Genomic DNA, 22516 nt, shown 5'->3' on the forward strand with positions numbered 1-22516 from the left:
GTGTGTGTGTGTGTGTGTGTGTGTGTGTGTGTGTGTGTGTGTGTGAGTGAAAGGAGAAAGTGAGAAACTAAGAGAGAGTTCGCACAGCAACCTTAATCTATTTCTATCTTCAACTTAGTTTGCTTCTTCAGGTGAGAGGTAGATGAGGAAAGTGTGTGTGTGTGTGAGAGAGAGAGAGAGGGAGAATGAGAAAGCAGTGTTCTCTAGTTGCAGACTGAAAGAGGACCCACTGCAGGATGCCCTTCAGGCAACTAACACACAGAGAAGAAACTGAAATATGAAACAGTGGCAGCACACATCAGCACATACAGTATAAGATAGAGAGCCCACATTCATACACACACTGACAACTACACCAAACTCCCCCTGTGTGTGTGTGTGTGTGTGCATCTGAGTGCATGTGTGTACATGTCTTTGTTCTGTCTGGCTGTCCTCTTGGCACGTAAATCATAATGGATCTCATTATCCAGCTGGGTCGGCTTGGTGGGGCCTGTCTGGCAGGAGATGATAGCTGGATGGCTGAAGGGCTTCCATAACACATGCGCACACACACACACACACACACACACACATACACAGGCACATACTCAGCTTTATCCATATATGCATGCCATTTAGCTTGGATAGCTTCTGTGGGAGCATATATGTTTCATTTTCACTCAAATAACATCAACAGACGGACACACACACAGACACACGCACACGCACGTTTATAGCCCATCCAGACACAATGGACATTAGCGGCTCAGCTTGCCGTCAGACAGAAGGCGAAGTGATGCAGAGCAGAGGGAGGGACGGATGAAAAATGGAACTTATCCTCTTACTCCCTCTCTCTTGTCATCCTCTCCCCACCTTCTTTCACCCCCCTCTTCTTTCCTTCTTTCTTCCTGCTTATATCCTATCCGTCACTTGTTTGGAGGACACAGCAGATGTCGGTTTGTCCCTCGAGGTGAGCGGGCGCTTGTGCTGCCATATTTTTACTCCTTATCGTGGTACAGTTTCCCACACAGACTGCAAGAGAGGCATGAATCACACGTGCACGCCACGCTGGTTTTGAGTTGGGGAGTGGTGTGTGCATGTGTAGTGGGGGGGGGGAATAATGTTTTGTTCCAGTAAATCACATGTTTCGTGAGTCTTGTACACAAACGCATACGCACGCTGGTGCCATTTGGTATCCGAGCAGTGCTCAGAGTTATGCTGTGAATACAGGCGGAGCAGTTGGTTGCTCGTAACACGGTTAGGGCCTACACCATTTGTCTGGACATGACCATTACCCAAGCCAATTACTGGCTGGTGTACCGGCGACTCGCCAACAACCTAATGTTTTCCCGTCATGGCTGCCCCCACCGGCCCGAAACCCCTTCCTTTGCAAACACACACACGCAAGCAGAAGGAGGGGGGGGGTAGAGAGGAAGGATGGAGAGCCTGAGGCAAAAAACCCCACCCCATCGACTTGACTGACTGATACACCTAATAAACTTTCATTTAAGCTAATGTTCCTCTTTTTTTCCTCCCCTCATCTTCTCACCATCCCTCCCCCTCTCTCTTTTCTTACTTTTTTTTTCTCCTCATTGCTACTCTCCTCCTTTCCTCCTCTGTTTTTCAATTTTTCTGTCTGTGCGCCAGAAGAAGGGCCTCTCCAAGCAATCGATGCAGGCAGTCCACCAACCGGAAGCCCAGTTGGCCGAACAGCACACCACTCAATCAGTCTGAACAGCAACACCCAGGGTTTCTGGCAACCAACTGAGGTAGACGCACTCTCGCTATATATACAGCAGTAGATCCTGAACTGAGCTCATTTGATAAATCATGTACATATCCTGCAACAGCAGTAAATGTCATGCACCAAGTTTTATACATCGAAACGAAGCCAAATGAATCAACAGCAATACATCAAACATTCACACTCATCTCTTAAATAGCGCAGACATGCCAGAGTGTTTTGGAACGGGGACTCTTTGCCACCGCCAGCCCATATATCTTTGAATACTCTAGGTGATATGCTAATTTAACTTTCAGACAAAACAGCTGTTTGTTTTCCTTCTATTTATAGGCTTTGTCTGAGACCACAGCTGGCTCAGTATGTACATGTGTGGTTTTCCCTGTACTGGTTACTGTGTCAGTATGTGTTGACAGTGGACACGCTCTGTACAACCACACTGTTTGTAGTTGCTTTACTTTCACTGGTTTCGTGTGCAGCAGATGGTGTGTGTGTGCGTGTGTGTGTGTGTGTGTGTGTGTGTGTGACTGAATTGTAAATTTTATGTGAGGTTTCATTGCATCCATGGCATTGTGTATTTTTTGCTAACCTTAATATATGTAAGTGGTGTATTTGTTCTTAGTTAATCTGTTGTAAGTGTGCAGTACAAAGGGGTTTCTGCTCTTTGTCTCAATTTGTGTCGAGTTGGGAAAAGGCAGGAATTCCCCCCCTTTTTTTCCCCTTAAAAATAGTACCTTGCTCTTTTCTCCATTTGTTTGATTAACGAGAGCTGCATACTCCCATCATAATAAGAAACTATAGCTTTTGCTCACAGAAGTGAGTAGTTATTTTTAGGGCTGCAGTTTATGATTTCATAAGCTCCTTTCAGACACGCGCTCCTTTTCATTCATCTGACAGCATCTCGGCGCATCGGCTTCGTGTCTGTTACAGCTTTTACAGAAAGGAAAAGCTGTGACAAGCATGCTAGTTTTGAACCTGTAGCACATGGTTACCCTTGAGACTTGGTGACCTAAACAGCCTAGCTAAATCTAAATCAGAAATGTAATGTTCTGTGCTTCGATCTGCTGATATTTTATTTAGATTTTCAAATATTTCTTCACCTCAGGTTTTGGATGGATCAGAGTGAATATTATTACTGCCTTAATATAAAGAACAGTAATCACAGCCTTTAATATAAGGACTCAGATATGTCAACAGGATTCCTGGGTGCAGATTGCTGAAACTGTCGGATTGAACGTGAGTGAATGTATGAAGAAGTAGAGAAACTTAAGGGGGAAACATCTTTTCCCTGAAGGAGGAAGAAGTCTCAGGGTTTTATTTGTTTTTATAATGCCTGGCCCTGCATAAAACACCGAGACATAACCACAAGGTTATTAACTGCACGCGTGGCTCAGCTACGGAGTCTACATCGTAGTCTCGTATGATTCAGCTCTTGAGGTTGAATGAAATGTTCCTATTAATGAAGAGGCATGCACAAGTTTAGAACTGAGTGTACTTTTTCTGCATCTTTGGGGAAGTACACATACATGAAAAATTACTTTGGAGAGTTCTGTATGTTGACTTTCCTGTCATTACAGATTAAATTGCCTATAAAACACTACTTAAGAGTAAATTACTTACCTGAGCGAATAAAAAGTCTGCGGCAGCACAGATTAACATGACTCAGCAGTAACAGCTACAGCATGAGTTAGTTTGGGTAGCTGCTTTTAGTCTCACTGCCAAGTTTATTTCATACCTGCAGCTATAGGAATTCGTTAGTTTCCAAAGATAGAGAGTTGCATGCAGTACTTGCACCTGCTGTTCTACTTTAAATCTTAGAGAGTTTAAATTTCAGTGTCAAAAAGGAAACTAGAACAAAATGATTACTGATTAATACCCATCTGAATCTGATAATAACTGTTTATCCAAGATTATGTAGTTTAATATTGGCTGGAGTATCTAAAAATGTCACATCCTAAGCTTCACTAATTGAAATAATTAAGGCAGTTACGTTAGGTCACTAACCAAAGTAAACCATAGCAGCTCAGTGTCTTCAGATGCCATCGGTATTAACAAGGAGAAGAAGAAACTCCTGTGCACACATGATGTCAGCAGGCAGACAGTGCACTGGTGTTAATGACACTCTCTGGTCTGCTTCTTTCAAGGACCTTCACTAACTCTTGATACATTAGTGTTTTCTCCGCTGAGTGCTTACCAGTGTGAAGTAGAATTGCTTTATTTCCCTCCTTTACCCATTGACCTGCAGGTTCTATCACTTTGTTGTATGCTTTATGTATCCTCTGCTTTCTCTTATTTAAGTGTTTAAAGGGAGCAGAGACTTTACCGCTACTTCTTCAATGTGTGGGTGGTTTTCCTCCAGATTTTGACATCGAGATTTCTGCCTTGCAACCTATACGATTAGCCAAGCCGCATTTCTGCAACATGCACAGACTTCAAGACTTCAAAGAACTCACCCCACCCAGCTCTATATGATGCAGCGCTGCTGTCTCCTCATCCATCCGAAAGTGTAGGCTCGGTATGCTTTGTAGCTGGAGGTGTGCTACTGTAGGCGAGATAGACAGTCTTTGTATTTTTTTTTTTTTTTAATAAGTTGGGCAATAACAATAAATCCTACAGGCTAATCACACACTCACCAATAACCCGCCCTCCCCCACTGAATGCAGAGCGATGCAGCATTACTCTGCCGCCGCCTTCAATTACGCCATTCATCATGCATCTTATCTGGCCGCCGGTTTGATTGAGTGTGCAATGGGAGGCACTGCAAACCCTGCATTCTCTATACCTCCGTGTGTGTGTGTTTATGTGTTGGGGGTGTTGACAGGAATGGAAAACTGCATTTGGGGGGGTGTGGGCACATGCGAGTGTATATAGGATTTATTGGGATGTATGATCGTGCGTAGAAATGTGTGAGTGAGAGCACGGCAGATCTACAGAAGTGTATAAATCAAACCGGATGATCGTCCTCCCACTCTGATCCACTCTGTCTCAGCAAGTGCATTCCTCTTTTTTTCCCTTTTTTTTTCATTTCTACTGTCCCTTTGCTTCCTTCCGTCTCTCTCGGTCCTTTTTTCCCTTCCAGCTCCTCCTCCTCCCCCTCCTCTTCTCCGTCTTCTTCTCTGTAACAGATTTGTCTGGGGGCCCCTGTCTAATCTCCAGCAGTGCCGGGTGTTGGGAGACGGGCGACAAATTTTAATAAGCAACTGGGCGCTGTAATTTAGCGGCCTGGGAGGGAGATTAAGCTGATTGATGCTGGGCTCGCCTAATGGTCCAGCCTACGGCTCCCAGCCCAAATTGGTGGTAATGAAAGTTTTGTGCAAATTGAGATGGAAGAAAATAAGGCATCCTCTCATCTTCCCTCACTCTCTCTCTATCTTCATTCATTCTTTGTATTCCTCTCTCAGTTTCTAGCTCCCTGTTCATTTTCTCCTCTGCTCTCAATCTTTTTGACAAGGTGCGTCTTTCCCTCTGTCTCCCTCCATCAAGCCCTCTCTTTCCTCCCCTCCTTTTATTCTTTATCTGTTTCACTTTCTCTCTTTCAAGCTGTCCTTCATATCCTCCACCATCATTCATGCCTTCTTGGCTCTTTGTCTTTCTTATCCTCTTTCATGCTCATTGCTTGCTCTGCCTCTTTACCAAAATCGATTTGTCCCTCATCTGCTGTCTCTCTCTCTCTATATTTCGCTCTACGCTGTCAGTAGTTTTTCTCAGGCACGCTTAACTCCGTTCAGTATGTTTTTATTTATTTCACTCACAGGCTCATTTGCTCCCTCCCTCCTCTCTTGGCTGTAGAAGGAGTTTGTGTGCCCTTGTGGTTTGCAGCTGGTGCAGGAGGTGTTGTCTACATCGCTCCTGTGTTGTCAGGTCAAATTCATCTAGATCTGCAGAAAGTTGTCAGAAGAGGGCCTGATGGCTGTCTAATATTTTCTTTCTTTTTTTTTTCCTCCTCTGCTTTTTCTTCTTCGGCCCTCCAAATTACTTACAGCTGGACTGTCACTCTGACGGGCTTCATCTGCCTTGCATTATTAGGCTGTGGAGACACTTTACAGGGTATGGCGAATGTGTGTCTGTGTCCAGCACCTTGTCCTACTGGCAAACTGTGTTTCATTCAATGTGTTTGTCAGATTGTTTTATGATACTTCAGTTCCAAATCATATCAAGAAAATCTCAGTTTAGTTCCGGCAGAATTGGTTGTCTGAGGGTTGAATTTGTTATAAATAAATGCATTTTCTGCTCTCTATTTATATAAGAGTGGTAACGTGTAACAGCGGTTTTGTTTTAAATAGGATTCGAAGCAGTGAGGATTTCTATGGCATCAGGGATGAAAGAGCCCCCCCCACACAGGAGCAGAAACTTCATAAAGTTAATGTACAAAGATGCAGTGCCACGGATCTCTGTGTTGTGTGGGGAAGGAGCATGGGAGTGAGCTCACTGCACTAAGGATGTTACCTTAAAATGACTTCTGTATGGGTGTTTGTATGAGGCACAGGAAACTAGGGTTTCATAAGTCTTGCATGAGCAAATCAGTGTCCTTACTAAATCTTCAACTTTCTCTGGCCACCACTCCCTTAAGCGAGAGAAACAGAGAGAGGGAGAGAAAACTGTATGCATACTGAATGAAGGGAAGTTGAGAGTGGCCTCGGGGAAAATGAAAACAGCAGCTATTAACATGAAGTGATGGTGGTGGGTGGGGGGAAGGCAGCGCTAATCCACTGGTACTGGAACACTGCGGTACTGTATGTAGCATTAGATATTTTTGCTGTTATGAAATCCCCCCTGAGGATGGATGTGATGTTGTAAACTCACACGGGATTTCTGGCCCTCGAGGACTTAAGCGTATGATGTGTTTACATGTACTGCATACGTTTGTGTATAGATGTTTGTGTAATTTATTGAGGTTGTGCAGACATGTGACTACCTGGTCGTGAGGGGAGAAATGAGTATTACCCAACTGGTTGTGAGTAGTTGCTGGAGGTTGATGGCAGTCGCTGGGAAAGTGATTGCTAAAGACCCAGTCACACAGGCCTACAGGCCGGGTCATGACCCCTTGACTACCACATGTTAGTAAGAAAAATGTGTATTCCTCAACTGTTTGGCAAAAATCTCTGTAATTGCTTTGGTTACTAGAATATTGCTGCAGTTATGGTTTGAATGGCAGACTTGTCTATAAACATTGTCCAGTTACTCTCTGAGTAGGGAAACAAAGACAATTGTGCCTTTTGAAAAACCACAAAACTTTTAATTTGAAGGTAAAGCTTCTCCGTTTTTGGTTTGTGTTGCAGTTTTTTATTGTTTTATCAGAAATAGTGTGATTTCTTTCTTTCTTTTTTTCATTTGTTTTTTTTTTTTTTACTTATTTTTGCATGTTTCATTTTGATAGTAATTACATTTTAATTATTGTTTAGCACTTTTGTGTCTTTTAAAGCAATATATAAATAAACTTCACTCACTTAATGCCGTAACCAGTAAGGAAATACACATTTTTTTTGCTAACAACTAGTGGCTGTTAGCATGTCCAATATGTTGGACAACTTTTAAGCAATGTGTACACAACATCGCGTGAGAAATCTCAATACACTCACTGATTTCCTTGTGTGCACGTGTGTCTGGGTGTGTGTGGGTGTTAGCCAGTTCCCGTTGCCTAACAATGTAACTAACGACTGTCTCACTTTTCTGTCCCATCTTCTCTTAACTTCTACTCGCTGTATCTTTTTTTTCAAAGGGTGAGGCTGTTGATGTCCTCCTCCTCCTTTCTTGCTGCCCCTTTAAGTTATGGGTCACTCTATCATTAAAAGCATCGCTTCTCTCTAAAGAAGCTCGCGTGTATTATTCAAACTTGATCACGAACCCTCACATCATTAAATAAGGGACCAAGCTGAGTTCTCTCTATCACTCAATGGGAGATAGGTAGGAGGTAATAACACAACATAGTTTCAGAGTTTCCCTGCATACAGCATGTATGGTGTCAAAGTAAGTATTCCCTCCTTTGTTTTCCTTGAAGGCCCCCTATTAAGTGTATTTCCTAACTCGTGTTGCACAACGAGCACGCTTTAGCAATATCCTGGACAAATACGAACAAGAAGAGCATTTATTTCAAGCCCACTCTGCCCTCCAACCGAGGCTCAGAGAAAAATTTTCAAGGCGACCAGAACGACACTTTGCAGCTACAAAGAAGCAAAGTGGGGCAGCGAAGCCTGTAAATATGTGGCAACTTTCTCTGAAGTTTATCTTGGCAAAGGGCAGCCCTTGTTGATGGCTCGCAGAAGTATGTGGTTGGAATTCCAGACAACACAGTATAATCGCACTTTCCAAGTCTGCCTAAATACAGTGTGGTCAAAGATTAGACATGGCCCACCTCCACAGGAGCTGTTAAGGCTTTTCTAAAGTTCACACTTGGCTTGCCAGCGTGGTTTGTTAAGAGTTGATTGTTAATTTTCCTTTGGGGGACAGAGATAGAGGAAGTTTTGACGGACAACACGAAATGCGGCTTAAACCGTAAACTGACAGGAGTTTTTAGTTCCTGTTTTGCTTTGTACACTGGTTGCTTGTTTTAAAAATTTTGGTGGTTATGCATGCAGTGATTTGGCACCGGTTAGCACTTGCTTTAGTTTTTATGGAGGTCAGTATGTCTTGCTGTTTCTTGGAGAGACTGTAAGACATGGGCATTTTAATAACTACACCCTTGATATAGCAGAAACAATGGGAAATGCAACGCTGCTCCTGCTATTTTCTCTTTTCTTTGCCTCACTGTGTTTAGATTTAGGCGCAGTATGTCTGAGGGTTATGACTGCAAATGATCTACCTCCCTCGATGCAGGCTAGTGGAAGGGCAGTAATGCAAGAAACTGAGAGCATATGAACAGTTTCTGTTTGCTGAATGCTCTCCTCCCACCTCATAGTTTCATGGTGGATGATGCTGGGAGGTATTAAATGAGCTGACTGAACGGTTTGAAATGCCCTTTTATAAGATAGTGGGATGTGCCTGATGGTATGGGCTGCAGGGAAGGATTTTCTTTCTTTTTTTGTGGGGGGGGTTCATTTGTTTTCCTGGCTGGTTGCAAAAGATGTGAAGCAAGGTAAGGGAAAATGAGAGGGGGAGGAAAGGAGAAGGGCGAGGTGCTGATGGGAAATAGACGAATGGCGTGCCAGTGTCAGAAGTGGTCATGTGCTGAGGAAAGACTAGGGGAGAATGAGAGGGAGGATGGAAGGAGGGCTTGACTGATTAACCTGTTTACCTCCATGAAAATGCTCCGGGCGCCACTCTGATTAAAGTTCAGTCTTCCATCTATCATCGCCGTGGCCGGCTTGAACCTTCAGAGCTGCCGATACCAAACACTGTCAAAACGATCGAGCCTCCAACCCGCACCACCTCCACACTCCTCCAGCAACAAGCCTATTGCTCTCAGTCAGCAGCATAATTTGCATCTTATACTTGTCACTTCTTCACTTGTCAGTAAACCTTCAGTTAATCTTCTCTCTGTCACTCTTTCTTCCTCACCTGCTGAGTTTGTATGTGTGTCTGCCTTTTTATCTACTCCTTCCAGTGTGCTTCTGAGCTTCTTCCTCTGAAGACTCCCCGGGAATGGTCCTTGTGTGTCTTAGCCCGTTTCCTCCGATGATGTGCTTTCCCAACTCGAGGCTTTTAGCACCTCCAGCATAATACGATTACACCCGTTTGGGGACAGGATATTGTTAACGGCTTTCTATAAATATCCTTTCCAGTCCAGTCACAGTAGCACAGCAGCACTACAAGCGGACCTGATGCAGCGATGGGCAGAGGCGGTGGCTGCACACGGTGTTCTGGCCACTCAAGCACAAATGTTAGCCCTTTAAAAGCTTTTTGCACTGTCCTAAGACCAGACGGAAAAGTAGAAGACAGGGGTTGACAATTAGATTTGAGTATGGGCCATAATGGCTTCCTTGCAAGTGCATACGGGTGCATCGATGCAGTAATGACTGTCTGAAAGAGACTTTATTCTCTACGGAAAAAACAACATCCTCAGCCAAACAACAATAATTTGTTGTAATTTTGATCATCCAAGGAAGAAGGAAGTTGGGTAAAGTTTTGAAATAGCCTCAAAGTAACTCAGACGATAATGGGGATAATAAGAGTGAACATCCCATTCAGTAAGATTATTACTAGATTGTTATCTGGCAGTAATTTGGGCTTTTTGATAGTTCAGACCCAAACATGCTTCATCAACATCAGCCTACCCAGCAAAACTTGTTGGAAAGACGTCGATGATGACTTTTTCGGCCATGTAAACAATGTCTATCTCTGAAGTTTGTTAAAAAGCAGGAAGGAACTCTTCCTTCTCTACAGCATAGCAGCTCAATCCTTGATTATACTTCCCCTGTCCACAAGTCTGCTCTGGTCCATTTGGGTCAAAGCGACAACAATTTCATCTTCAGGTGGTGAGGACAGGGTTTGCACGTATGTCTGCGTCCCTGCCTGTTTTTTTTTTTTGTGACCACATGGACTTGCCCATGGAAAATTTCCCTTACAATACACCAACGATGGATGCGCCCCAGGTGGTGAACTTCAAGCGGACTTCAAAGCGGAATAACAGGAATGACTATCCAGCCTTTGGCTCTCTAGCAGTCCGTATCCATAGCGGTGTATAATCAAGGCTTAAGTCGAGCAGCAGCTTCAAGCCCAGAGCTTCTAGCTTTGAGGTGACATTGTAAACTGCTGCATCCCTCTGATACCTTAGCATATGAAAGTTAATTTTTGACTGTCTGCAGCTTCCACTTTTGAATCAATTTTAAGCAGATTTTTAGCCGTCTTGGATGTGTACAAGCCACGTACAGCTCTAAACACAAATTGGTCCCTGTTTGTAATGAAGTTGGAAAATCTTTCAAATTGTTAATAAAAGCACCGAAAAGGCAACTTTAAATGTTGAACTTTTTTCATCATGCATTCCGATATAGAGGGATGTCTTTTTAATGACCAAACATATTTCAGAAATCAACATAAATAAAAGTTTAAGTTTCCAAAAACTGTGCAAAAGGTATAAATATCTAAAATCTCTTTCTTGAAGATATAAGACTCTTTATTCTCTTATTTTTACCAGTGCCAGACTGCTGCTTTCCATCAGAAGAGTTTCCACAAATAATATAAACTCACAATGTTTGAGTTTACAAGAGTAAATATCCCTGCAGGGCATCAGTGATATAGTAAACCCGGTATTGCTTATGAATAATATAAAAAGAAAAACAAACAAATGGTTTTTATACTAGACCGCATCTCCATACTACCCGTCCTGTGGTGTGGAGTCAGTCACAGTGGTAACTAATATAATATATATATTTTTCATTTTGCTTTAAATTTTTAACTGTTACATTTTCATACTGATTCAGTTAAAATGATGTGATTTTTGGATTGTTTACAATCAGCAGTTTCCCAGTAGATACAGCTTTGTTACAAATTCATGAACTGTATTGTTTTTAACCTTTTAAGAGTGTAATTAATGCAAAATTTAGACGTTAAACAAAAGCTGGAAAAAAAAAACACCAAACAGTAACAAACAAATAATAATCCGTCCCAGTTCAGATCCTATCGTATTCCAAGAAAACCGTGAAAATGGATTCATTCACAGATTGCAGGGAAGTATTAAAGTATTAAAAACCTCGATTTCACTCTCTCCAGTGTTCATGGGCTGCTTTTCCTCTCGCTTCTCTGCAGGATGTGGCAGAAAATTAGGTCAGTGTGTTTGATCGCGCTTTCGCCCGTTCCCAGGCAGCCATCCCAACAATTTTATTGTATAAAACACTTCTTTGTTTCCCCCTGGTCATTCTCCGTTTCTTCCCTTCGGCCTCTCTCACGTTCTGTCTCTCCTGCTGTCAGTGAAAATTGACTGAAAACACATGGGCATCAGCTTGCCCAGTTATGCCTCAGCACACAACAATACTTGGCGTTGTTCAAACCAAACAGCAAAATATAAGCAGCTTTCACCAAAACTATGCTTCTTGCTTTGGATTTTCCAAATGCAAATGGTTGCATTTGTTTGGGATTTTTAGCTGCTTGGATTGTATGGGGAGGATTTATTGTATGCATTTCACAAAGATATCAAAGATAGTAGGACATTGTTCTTAATTCTGAGCTGATCAGTGAATATGAGCATGTACATAGAGTGTTCAGAAAACCAGCTTAGAGAGTGTTATTGCTAACCCTGGGGGCAACAGGAAAGGTCTGAGGTGATTTCTCTTCAGCGCAGACAGCCTATATGGTGTTACAGCAGCCGGTGATGGACTGATTTAATCCCACTGATGCTGCTCGTAAGACACAGGAAGAGGCAAAGTTACGCGTGCATGCACACACACACCCACACCAAGTCACCCTTTAGTCATAAATGTGGTCATAATGGAGATTGTGCATGTGTGTTTGTGCGTGAGGGAGACAGAGAGAGGTCAGCAGGGCTAACCAGTCCCCTGGCTGTTCTCAAGGTTAATGTAAGACTGACAGCAGCCACCGTTAGCAACCTTCAGATGGTTTCCACCTCCTATGTGGAGAGATGATTCATCCTGGTGGCAGCAGAGCATTAAGATGTAACAGCTTACTCCCAGGTGTCACTCACCCTTTTAGACAAGAGCCTACATCATAATTTTACATTTCCTATTAACTCGTATTATCTGCGCTCAACCACAATGGTCCATTAAAGGGAATAGATGCTGCCGTTACTGCCTCATTCGCACATGTCACTCAGCTCTTGCTATATGTCGGTATTTCATGTCACGCCACTGTCTGTTAATTGAAATACCACAGGCATTGTCTGTAAGGTCCATTACGGGGGTGGGGGTTAGGGGCGAGAGTCGTTCCTAAGTGTCGGCGCGGCTTTAGGCGCGAGCTCGTTAATTTATGTTTGACTTATAAGTGCACGGAGAGGTGGGGGCGGAGGGGAGGTGGGGGTAAATGTAACCAAGAAGAAATGCGCACTGGCATGTCAAAGTCTCATCCAAGCCATTGAAAACTCATTTACATGTTAATGCAAAGTCATTAAGCAGATGCTCATATCTAGTGCTGGTTGATGTTTAGCGTCTTACTCAAGGACACTTTGGAGAGTTGTGTTGCAGAGTGAATGAAAAGAAAAAGTCTTAAAAGTTTTCATTGTTTTAAGTTAAAACATTTCGTTTTTTTGTTTTTTGTTAATGATATGTTTTTAATGCAGATTCATTATATCCGATTAGCACAGCAGAAGTTTGTGCAAATTAGCGAGCAGCTTCTGTGCAAGGCTGAAAAGTGCAAACTGAAATGAATTTTTAAGCTTAACTTAAGAGGGAGTTATTGGTTGGAGGTACTGACGAGGATTAAATCCATGCAGCATGCAGGTTTTTACAAATAGCAGTACCAAATGGGGAAGGTTGGTGGTGATGTTCGTATGAAGAGTGATGATGTTGTTGCCTTGGTGTCGAGCGCATGTCAATCAGTCAATTAGCCAATCAATAGTCATCTTGCGAGCGCCTGAGGACACTGGGGGAAGATCTTCCTGAAACACTTGAATCAATTAGTTTTTCACCTGGGCCACAGGCTGTCACTGGGGTGTGTGATCCACTTATATCCACGTGTTTATGTTCTTTCTTTGATGCAGTTTTACAGCATTCATCCTTATTATGTGGGATTTTGTGAAGAAGTCAGTGCCTCCCTCTATTTTCTTCTTTTTTCTTTTCCACATGCTCGGATGCCAAGGCATCAGTTTGCAGTGCCATGGGAAAAAGAAAAATGATTAAATTCTGTTTTCCCCCTCATTCCTCATCCCTCATCCCTTTCAGTCCTCCTCCTCCTCGTCTCTCCATTTCTCCCTTAATGGAAAGCAGCATTCCTTGGCTGCCGTCAGCAGCTATAGCCATCCACACTATAACGCAGTTAATAGATAGGCCTGGCAGCTTATGGAGTCCATGCATTTTTAAATGTGAGTTTTATGACTCCTGAAGAGGAGGCAAGGAAAGAGAGCCAGGCATATGCTTGATGTTTTTATGTGTGAGAAGGAAAATGGAGGACAGAGGCATTAGAAAAGATTAGTATCATAATCTTGCTCATGCTCGCTTTCACTGTTTCTCTCTCCTGCAAGGTTGTTTGTATCTGTCGTCTTTATGTTTCTGCATTGTTTGGCGGGGGGAGGGGGGCATTAGTTATATAGCTATACAGTGTGTGCATTTGGGTTGTATATGTTCCTAATCTCGCAGCTTTGAGTGGGCCAAAGGTCATTCTAGAAATGCCATTCTCATTTAGACAGTGTTGGGTTAGTGATGGATGTGTCCTAGAGAGGTCATATCAGGATGACCTGCACTTTATAGGGCTTAATCTGTGTATGGACTGACCCACAAACCCCTGCCTCTACTCTTCTTGTCATATAAGCATGAAAACACGTGCAAATGCTTTAAGTGATTGCAGTGTGCCCCACATAGTGCAACTGTAGGCCTGGTTGTTTTGCAGATGGCCCTGGTGCTAGGCTATGGAGATTTTCATTTCCCCTCAAGAGGTAAAAACTGCCTGCATGGAGTGTTATTGTGGTATGAAACGTGCACAAAAGCACAATGGACAGCACTGTCATGGAAGGCTGGTGATCCTATACTGTAGCATGCAGTTGACATGGAAATTTCAACCCAAGTCTGCACTTTAAACATAAAATGACATCACTAAGTGATCAGTGTAAGGTGAAAAGAAGAAAAAAAAAAGCCGTGCCCTCATTCATTTGAATGGAGCCAGTCTGTCGATGCAGAGGGGCTGCCAACAAAGGGGTCTCGGACAAAATGACTCAGGGTTGTCTGGCACCCGCCCTAACTTTTGCTCCAGTGTAATGTGATGTCATCTGGCAGAGGCTTCTGTAGGCCAGAAAAGCACACATGGATGTTAGATGACTATGTTTGCTATATTTCTTTCTCTCTGTTTACCTTGCAATCACCAGAATGGAAGACAAAGCAGCTGAGGATGAGATTATTGTGCAAGCCTGCCTGTAAGAATTGTCAGACTATTGTGCAATGTTTTAGTGTCTGATAAACCTCCTGCTGGGGTTGCTAGAGTCATGTCGACTTTTCGATACCTTATATAAGGTATAAGATGAGAAAATGTGGTTCATCAGTATTGCTTGCTGTTGGGTTACATAACCTCTCTGGGCTAGTGTTTACAGTTCTCCACTTACATTCTCAGTGCAATCCTGTTCCTAATCTCCCTCCCAGTGTGCAATCAAACCACGCCACACTTGCAAGTTCTCCTGTGACAGCACTTGTCCACATTTCGGTTTTCATGGAAACTGATTTTTGGGGTTTTTTCCCCCCAAACTGGCTATCATTGTGAGTCATGCTTGGTGGTCACCTCTTCTCCTCTGCTCTCTGTTTCACCAGGTGAGTGTGGTAATGTCGGGGAGGGCTGGGGTTGTGGGTAGAACAGATAACAGGAAAAATGGGTGGAGTGAAGGAAACTGCGCTCAATCTGATAACAACTTATTGTCAGTGCAGTCAAAACAATGAAAACGAGTTTTTATCGACGTACTGCTGTTAACTTTAGGGAAACGCTCAGAACTCATAAGTAACTGGTTGTCGGTCAAGATCTGAAGCATTCCAGTCCTGTTTGGCTCAACTTGAGACTCATGAATCGGTTCAAAATCAGCACATTTGAATCATATTTATCTGAGTGTGGTTATTGTTTGGCAACAAGAATAATAGAAGTGTAGCCGCTGCATGTTTTTATGTGACTTTCTTATAAATTATTCATGAAAAATACCTTTATTTATGTGAGCTAATGATGAGCAGCAGCAGCGTGAACAAGTAAACTAGATGCAGATATCTGACCTTGACCTAAAACTCTGGGTTTGCTGATGTGGTATAAAGTCTGATCTGTTATCAGTGGCCTGCACTATGGCCTTTTTTACTGTTTTACTGCAAGTGTGAAAAACAAATGACTATACCCACACACACACGCACAGTTCTAAACACTATGCGGGATCATTCAAGTAATTGAAAAAAGCTGTCTGTAAACAAGACTCAACAAGCCTGGTGGAAATACAGGACACTTAGTTTGGTGAGTCAAACTGGCTTTTTGCCATGCATGCACGTGGACACACACACACACTCGCCTTGTATATGCACACTACTTGATATCAACTAATCGCACACTTGCACAATAGTGACTGCAGCACACAGAAACACACACTCAGACACTCCTGTGCAGAATTGTGGTCACGCATGAGTGCGTTTAAAGTCACACATTTGCACATTGGGATAGGAAAGTGTTAATTTGGTCAGAGTCATTTTTACTTGTACTATACTTAAAATGCTGATTATTTTTTACACCTCAACAGACCAGAATTTTTTATTATTATTTTTAAATAAAATATCTACCTATTAATCCTGGTATTGTCTGTGGAGCTGCTGCAGGAGCAACAGACTGTTAAAGGGGGCACACCCGCTCGGAGGAACAGATCTTGTTTGATCCTCCAGTGGGCAAGCAAGCAGTATAAACAGGAAGGGGCCCTGTGCTTTAGTGCGTCATTTGCTCTCGTGTCATTGGATGTTCTGTGTTGAAATGTGCTGGAGTGTTTCACATAACATTGTTAGCCCGATATCCTGGATAGGTACACGAAGGTGACGGAGACAAAAAAGTACCAGCACAGTGGATTGAAACATCCTCTTGAGGCAGCGCAGTGATGCGGATGCCTTGGCGACGGTGCATGTGTCTTTGAAGTGTTTCGACTGTAGATATGCTATAGACACATGTGTATGTCAGCGGGTGGTGGGTGTCGACTGTTCTTCTTCTTCTCAGAAATATAGACTTAATTTGTGTGAAGCCTCTTCCACTACCTGGAACAGGTTTGAAACTAGGCAAAGGAAGCCACTACACTCTCTTGCTCTCATTGTCACATACACGCTAATGTACTTGCTTACACATAGATTTGAGCTCTGCTGCTTTCCCCTTTCCAAAACAGCATTTTGTGTTGTTACCATTCAGCAGAAAAATGCACTCTGCTCTTAAAATGATTCTGACTATACAAATGGCATAACTCACTTATACTCTGAATAGGATCCGGCCAGTTTAATCCAAATTCCTGGAAAGGCTATTCACGGAAATTTATGAAAGCACTGCACTTATCTTAAAAAAATAAAAAAATAAAACACACTATATCTGTGTGTGGCACGGATTTAAAATAGTGTAGTTATTTGTGCGTCCACGTGTCCTTCAAAGAGCGCACGTTTTGTCAGATAAAAGATGCAAGTGACAGAGCTTAGAAGAAGGGATCGGCAGGACAGTTACCACATGGTTTGTGAGGCATGACTGAATGGATGGAAGCAGTGTGCGACTGTTGGGAAAGAATAACATGCACTGCAGACCCCAGACCGCAGGAGGCATGACTCCCTCACCACGAGGAAACCTCAGGGCTTTCTGCTCCGTGTTCTGTTTGCTCTTTCTTCTCTCCTCATTTAGTTGTCCACATGGTGTCTTCTCCTCTCAGATGCGCAATTGCCATATTGTGTTCTTCCTTCCATTTTTCACTTCCTCTTCCAGTTCTTCTCCCTCTCTGTCTAAATTTACTCACTTCCTCTGTCTCCCACTTCAGAGCGCCTTTAGCCGTCCTTCTTGCTCTCTTCGATGGTGTGTTACCCCCACCATCACCACCGCCACACCCCTCTCGCTTGGCTCCCTTCCCTGTTTTCTTCCCAACTCTCCTTCACTCACCTCTCCACTCTTCATATTTCATATTAGGCAATCCTTTCCATGGAGCCAGCTGTGTAAACAATAGGGACCAACCCTCCATGTTTTCTTAGAACGAGAGAAAAATGGCGGAAAAACCTGGACACAAGGAGCTCGCCACACGCCGTCCACACGGATGATCTATGGCCCTTTGTCTCTCCGACCTCCTTTGAGCTCAAGTGGGATTTTCTGGGCAGCGATGTTGGTTTTTGTGTGTGTGAGGTTTGAGTTTGAAGCGTACAGGACGGTGTTTATGCAGGTATGGGAGCTTTCTGTTACCATAGCCCCTGCAAATATCAACAAAGTTGAAACTACAGTGAGTCACTCAAATGCAAACAGTCGAGTCATCCGCTGATAAATATGCCTGCAGTTTTAGTTTTGACAGTAACTGCGTTCTTGCTGCATATATTTCAGCGTTCTAATCTTCAGACGCTCACTTCTCCTCTGACTCATGCCTAGTTTTCGTATTGATTAACAGAATGTGATGCGAGTTTACGTCGCATGGCCTACCCATATGTAGCAGAAGCACTGGCCCATCTTACTCTTCTATCTGTAGCTCCGTAATCTGTCTACACATACTGTCAGCAGCCTATTTTTAAATCAGTGTTCCCGGAAGTTGCCACTGTTCCAGGGATTCAACCCGCTTCATCTTATTTAAAGGGTAGCTTGGCAAGCAACTTTAGTTGTAGGTTTTAGTGACTTTGGTTGACACAGTTAGAGAGTGTGTGTGTGTGTGTGTCTGCATCTGTCAGGGTTTGTCTGTGCGTATGCGAGCTTTGGCTGTGAGTCTGCATGCATACACGCAGGTGGGCAGATGGTCCAGTTCTGCACGGACAGCCACAGCCGCGCTCATTTTGCGTGAAGAAAACAGGCCACCGTCTTACCCTGACAAGCGCTCAGCTCGTCTCTGGGTTTTATTTTGTTTTTTTTGCAGGTGCAGTGCTTGCTGGCATTTGAGATAATTAAAGGCTGACCTTTCTGAGGTGAGGCAGAAATGTCACGCAGCCTGCTCCACTGACAAGTGGATTCACCCCACAGGGAGCCTCGGTCAAAACAGCTGAGGATTCTCACCACCTTTAGAAGTGCACTTAGCACCCTTTAGCTTTCTCGCGCCACACCTTCTGACCATCATCATCGAGAAGTAGCTCCCACCTCCTGCTCACGCTCCCACAATGCATCAGCGAGCTGCGATTCTGACCGTCTCAAAACTATGCAGGTGGAAGAAGCAGCGAGGTGGATGTAATCATTTACCCTTTCAGCTACTGTATATAAAAGTCGCAGTACTCTTCTGTGTGGTGGTTTGGCCAAAAAACATGAATTACTGACGACAGCACTTCAAATAATGCATCACAGGTTTTTTGGGGGGATTTTGGATGAAAGGGCCACTCATTTAGCATTTTCTGTTTGAATTAAATTCTTTTATTATTTATATAGTATCAAAACGCGTCAGCTTCCTTGCCACCTTCCTTGGACGAGGTGAGAGCACTGTGAGAAAAACTAGAAGCTAGAAACAACAAATAACTTGCAGATCAGAAACTTACAGCTTCAGTGCTTAGCAAACAGGTACCGCATGGGAGAGAAGAAGAGACAAAATTCACGATGTGCAGTAGAGGTATATTAATGCACGATTACAGCTCCCCAGTCCACCCAAAAGCCCAGCGCTATAACAGCTTAGCTAAGGATCAGTATGGCTCAGGGTCACCTGATTGAGCCCTAACTATGTTTTAAGCCTAATCTTAATAGTAGAGAGTTGAGCGGGTTCATATGTCTTGATCCAAAACTGGGTGCTGGTTCTGCGTGAGAGTAACCTGATAGTTAAAAGCTCTGTATCCTATTGTACTTCCAGGAAGCACGATTTAGCCTGCGCTTTGAGAACAGGGTGTTCTATTGTTATAACAGGTTATTAGAGTAATAGGTAAATGGAAACAGAGCATGTCTCATTACACTTTTGTCCCATTGAAGCCTTTTTATTAGACATTTTAAAGTGCTTTAGAATTAGAAGTAGGGTGATTAGAGCCAGCAGTCTTCCCGGATTATGTTTACACTGGGAACAATCACAGACTTCTTAGTATGGTCAGAGAAAAAAAAAAAAAGAGAATGTTCTTAAGATACACAGTAAATGAGCAGCCTTCATTAATAATGTAAGTGTGTTAATGTAGGGTCTTTTAAAATGTTCTATCTGAGTTTATTTTGCCAGAATAGACTTGAGAGTGATTCCACGTGTAACCTGTTTCTGTTTACATCATAATCAGCCAGCACCCACCCCTTTCACTGAACCTCACCAAACACGCAGTCTGCTCTTTATGCAAAACCCCTCCCATCTGAGCTGGTCATATACAGTAAATGCAGTGTACTGTAGAAACTCCCCCGGGGCACAAAGATGTGCAAATGGGATTTAGCACTCAGACAAACCTCAATAATCACATGCCACACAGGCTGTACACATGAGCACACACACCGCTCCCTTATACCCACGCACTTGTTGATATATCACATAAGCATGTGTTTTTTCTTGTACACCCCTGTATGTAGTCTTCACTGTCTGAAACAAGCTCTTACAGCTCCTCTCCCTTTTAAGCCAGCTTTCTCCTGATTGGCTGCTCCTCACAAACAGAAGGTTTAAAAAGGAAACTGGAGGGGCTGCTGTGTACACAGCTAGAGCTGTGTGTCTGATATTTTTCCTCTTAAGTTCATACAGAGCTTGGAATAGAAAAACTGCCTGTGCTTTGGATTCACAGGAATTGCTGTCGCTGACCTCATTAGTTGAAACGTTAGTTTAATATGAGCATTATCTACAGTAATGGTGTTTATATGACAGCAAGTAAGTGACATTTGAAAAAGTATAATATGTACACAGTCATATCTTCACACATGCTTGTTTGCACTCACACCTGACGTGCATATCCACCCACGCTGCTATCCTCATGAAAATTTTACTGCATTGTGCTTGAGTGACTTCCGTTACATGTGCCACTGCAAAGCCATACACATTTTTTGTTTAGGCCTTCACTGTTAAACAATGAAGTGCGGTGCTGTAGGGGAAGTACCTAAAGGCGGTTACAAATGTAAAAGCATATATGTAGCAGTATTTCTGTCTGCACGTGCAACAAATCAGCCGCATTTCACTGACATGCATGCAGCAAAGTGTTCAGAAGGTAGCAGGTGTTGTTGCGAGTAATTGAGCTGATGCAGTGTTTATGGCTGTAGAGTATTTGCTTTTGTAACCTGTTCTTTCTATGACTGGTAAAATCCCCACAATGCACTGCATACGTTTAGAATTTAGTTAAAAGAGCACTTACGGTAATCACAGGTTTGTTCTAAGATGGGTTGATCCTTTATAATTATGCTTTGTGTGGCATTATCATAACATGTGGCTATCTTCACTAAACTCACTGGTATCTTTGCTGTGTCCATGTGCTAAGTCTTGGGGTAAAAAAAGAAAGGAAACAAAAAAACGGTGTAACTCTGAACTCCTTGAACTTGAACACATCTATGTTTATCCACTCAACAGAATCTCACTATACGTCATGTATTCGCATTGACCATCTCCCTTGGTTGCGTCTCTGTGTTCGCTGTCCGCCCGGACCTCGTGCTGCCATTTGCTGGCTTTTCTGATTAATTCAGTGTTTTCCAACACATCCAATTACATTCTCTCATGACCTCTAACCCTTTCTTCCCTCTGCCTGCTACATGCCAAACATAGTTAAGACCAAGTGACCCAGAATGTTTGTTTATTTTTCCTTCTACTGTAAGTGATCACATACTGTACATTCCCCCTGGAGCTGGCCTCCATGCTAGATCTTGCCTGTGTGCGTTTGAGCATTTTAAAATGAGTTTGGCAGATATGGGCGAGGAAATCTTAGAAAATCTTTAAGAAGATGTACATTAATGGGCTGAGCTCTAGGCCCACGGTGTCTGTGGATCTGTCTTGGCTTTGCTATTGCATTACTGTTTGATGTTAGACTTTTGCACTCTGTCCATAACTGTTTTTATTCCACATCTGTCCACATTTCTGCTGTATTAATGTAGCAGATGGGTGAGTTAATTTTTTATGTGCCATACAGAAAAATTTGGTTTCAGTCTGAGATCTTGAGCAAATACACAATAAAAGAGCAGAAACTGTACAGCATTAGGCACACGACTGTTCCCCTTCTATCTTCATCATATCGATGACCTCTCTGTGTTAGGCATATCATGCACATAAATCACTGCCTAACCCACCTGCCACAGAGATTCAAGAGCTGCCTGACAGAGGGGTGGAGGAGATCAGATTGGGTGAAGTGGAGAGAATATATGCTCGTATTCAGATGTTTTAAGATGAAGTGTGTGTTATTTAACATGCTAGCCACTGCAAACACGGAGCTCACAGCTGTTTGCGAGATTTGTGATATATATGTCGGCAGCTTTACCTGACTGTGGTATGTGCACCTCTCACAGCAGATTAGACAGGTTTTCAGGTGAGTCTCAGTTCCTCATGTAGTGGTGTGTGTGTGTGTGTGTGTGTGTGTGTTTGATCTCTTTTCCCTGTGATTGTTCTGTCCTGGCAGAGGGGATTACCCAGGTAGTCAGCTACGTTCTGCCTCCAACTGTTGACGCTTGCAAGTATGCACGGATGAGTGGAAAAATGACTGATTGTATAATGCCTTTGAAACGCTTCAGCTGCGACAATCAGTCTTTGTTTACATGCATCAGAAAACGCTTTTCTTTAGCTCTCAGCATCAGACATGTGGGCTTCGTTCAGGAAACGCTCCGATGCTCACAAACAGCGCAACATGTAAATTGTTTTTGGGATTAGCAAATACGGGGATTTAGATTATTGTTATTAGGGGTTGTTAAGTAACAAAGACAACAAAATTCACTGGTTGTATGTATTGTGTGACTTGTATGGTTAGATATGTCACATATGAGCTGGCTGTTTTGTAGTTTCCTGACCTGAACTTTATTCCCAATTTTGAGAGTAGGATGCTTTCTGTTGTTGGCAGTTTACATTCTCTAAACAGTCCAACCTAACTATGAATCAAAACACAAGTGAGCAGAAGCTTTGGCTGCCTTTAGCTCAGCCTACGCTGTTATTATCCCTGACGAAATGTAACCAAAGCCAGTCATTCTGCAGCC

At 43.0% G+C, this 22516-nt stretch overlaps 1 protein-coding gene across 8 annotated transcripts in view; it reads left to right on the forward strand.

Annotated features, from left to right (window-relative positions):
- raraa (retinoic acid receptor, alpha a) overlaps positions 1-22516 on the forward strand; it is a 145908-nt gene that overhangs the window by 36498 nt on the left and 86894 nt on the right. For 3 of the 8 annotated variants that reach the window (XM_005721629.1, XM_005721633.1, XM_005721631.1), the window contains one exon: positions 1627-1748. The exons of 3 other annotated variants lie outside the window; for them this stretch is intronic. The gene's annotated coding sequence lies outside the window, so the exon portion shown is untranslated. The remainder of the gene's footprint in view (positions 1-1626; positions 1749-22516) is intronic. 2 more of the 8 variants (XM_005721630.1, XM_005721632.1) reach the window with 1 other exon arrangement.

Source organism: Pundamilia nyererei, unplaced genomic scaffold, assembly GCF_000239375.1.
Source record: "Pundamilia nyererei isolate P.nyererei 1_Seehausen unplaced genomic scaffold, PunNye1.0 scaffold00005, whole genome shotgun sequence".
In the NCBI taxonomy this organism is placed as follows: Eukaryota; Metazoa; Chordata; class Actinopteri; order Cichliformes; family Cichlidae; genus Pundamilia; species Pundamilia nyererei.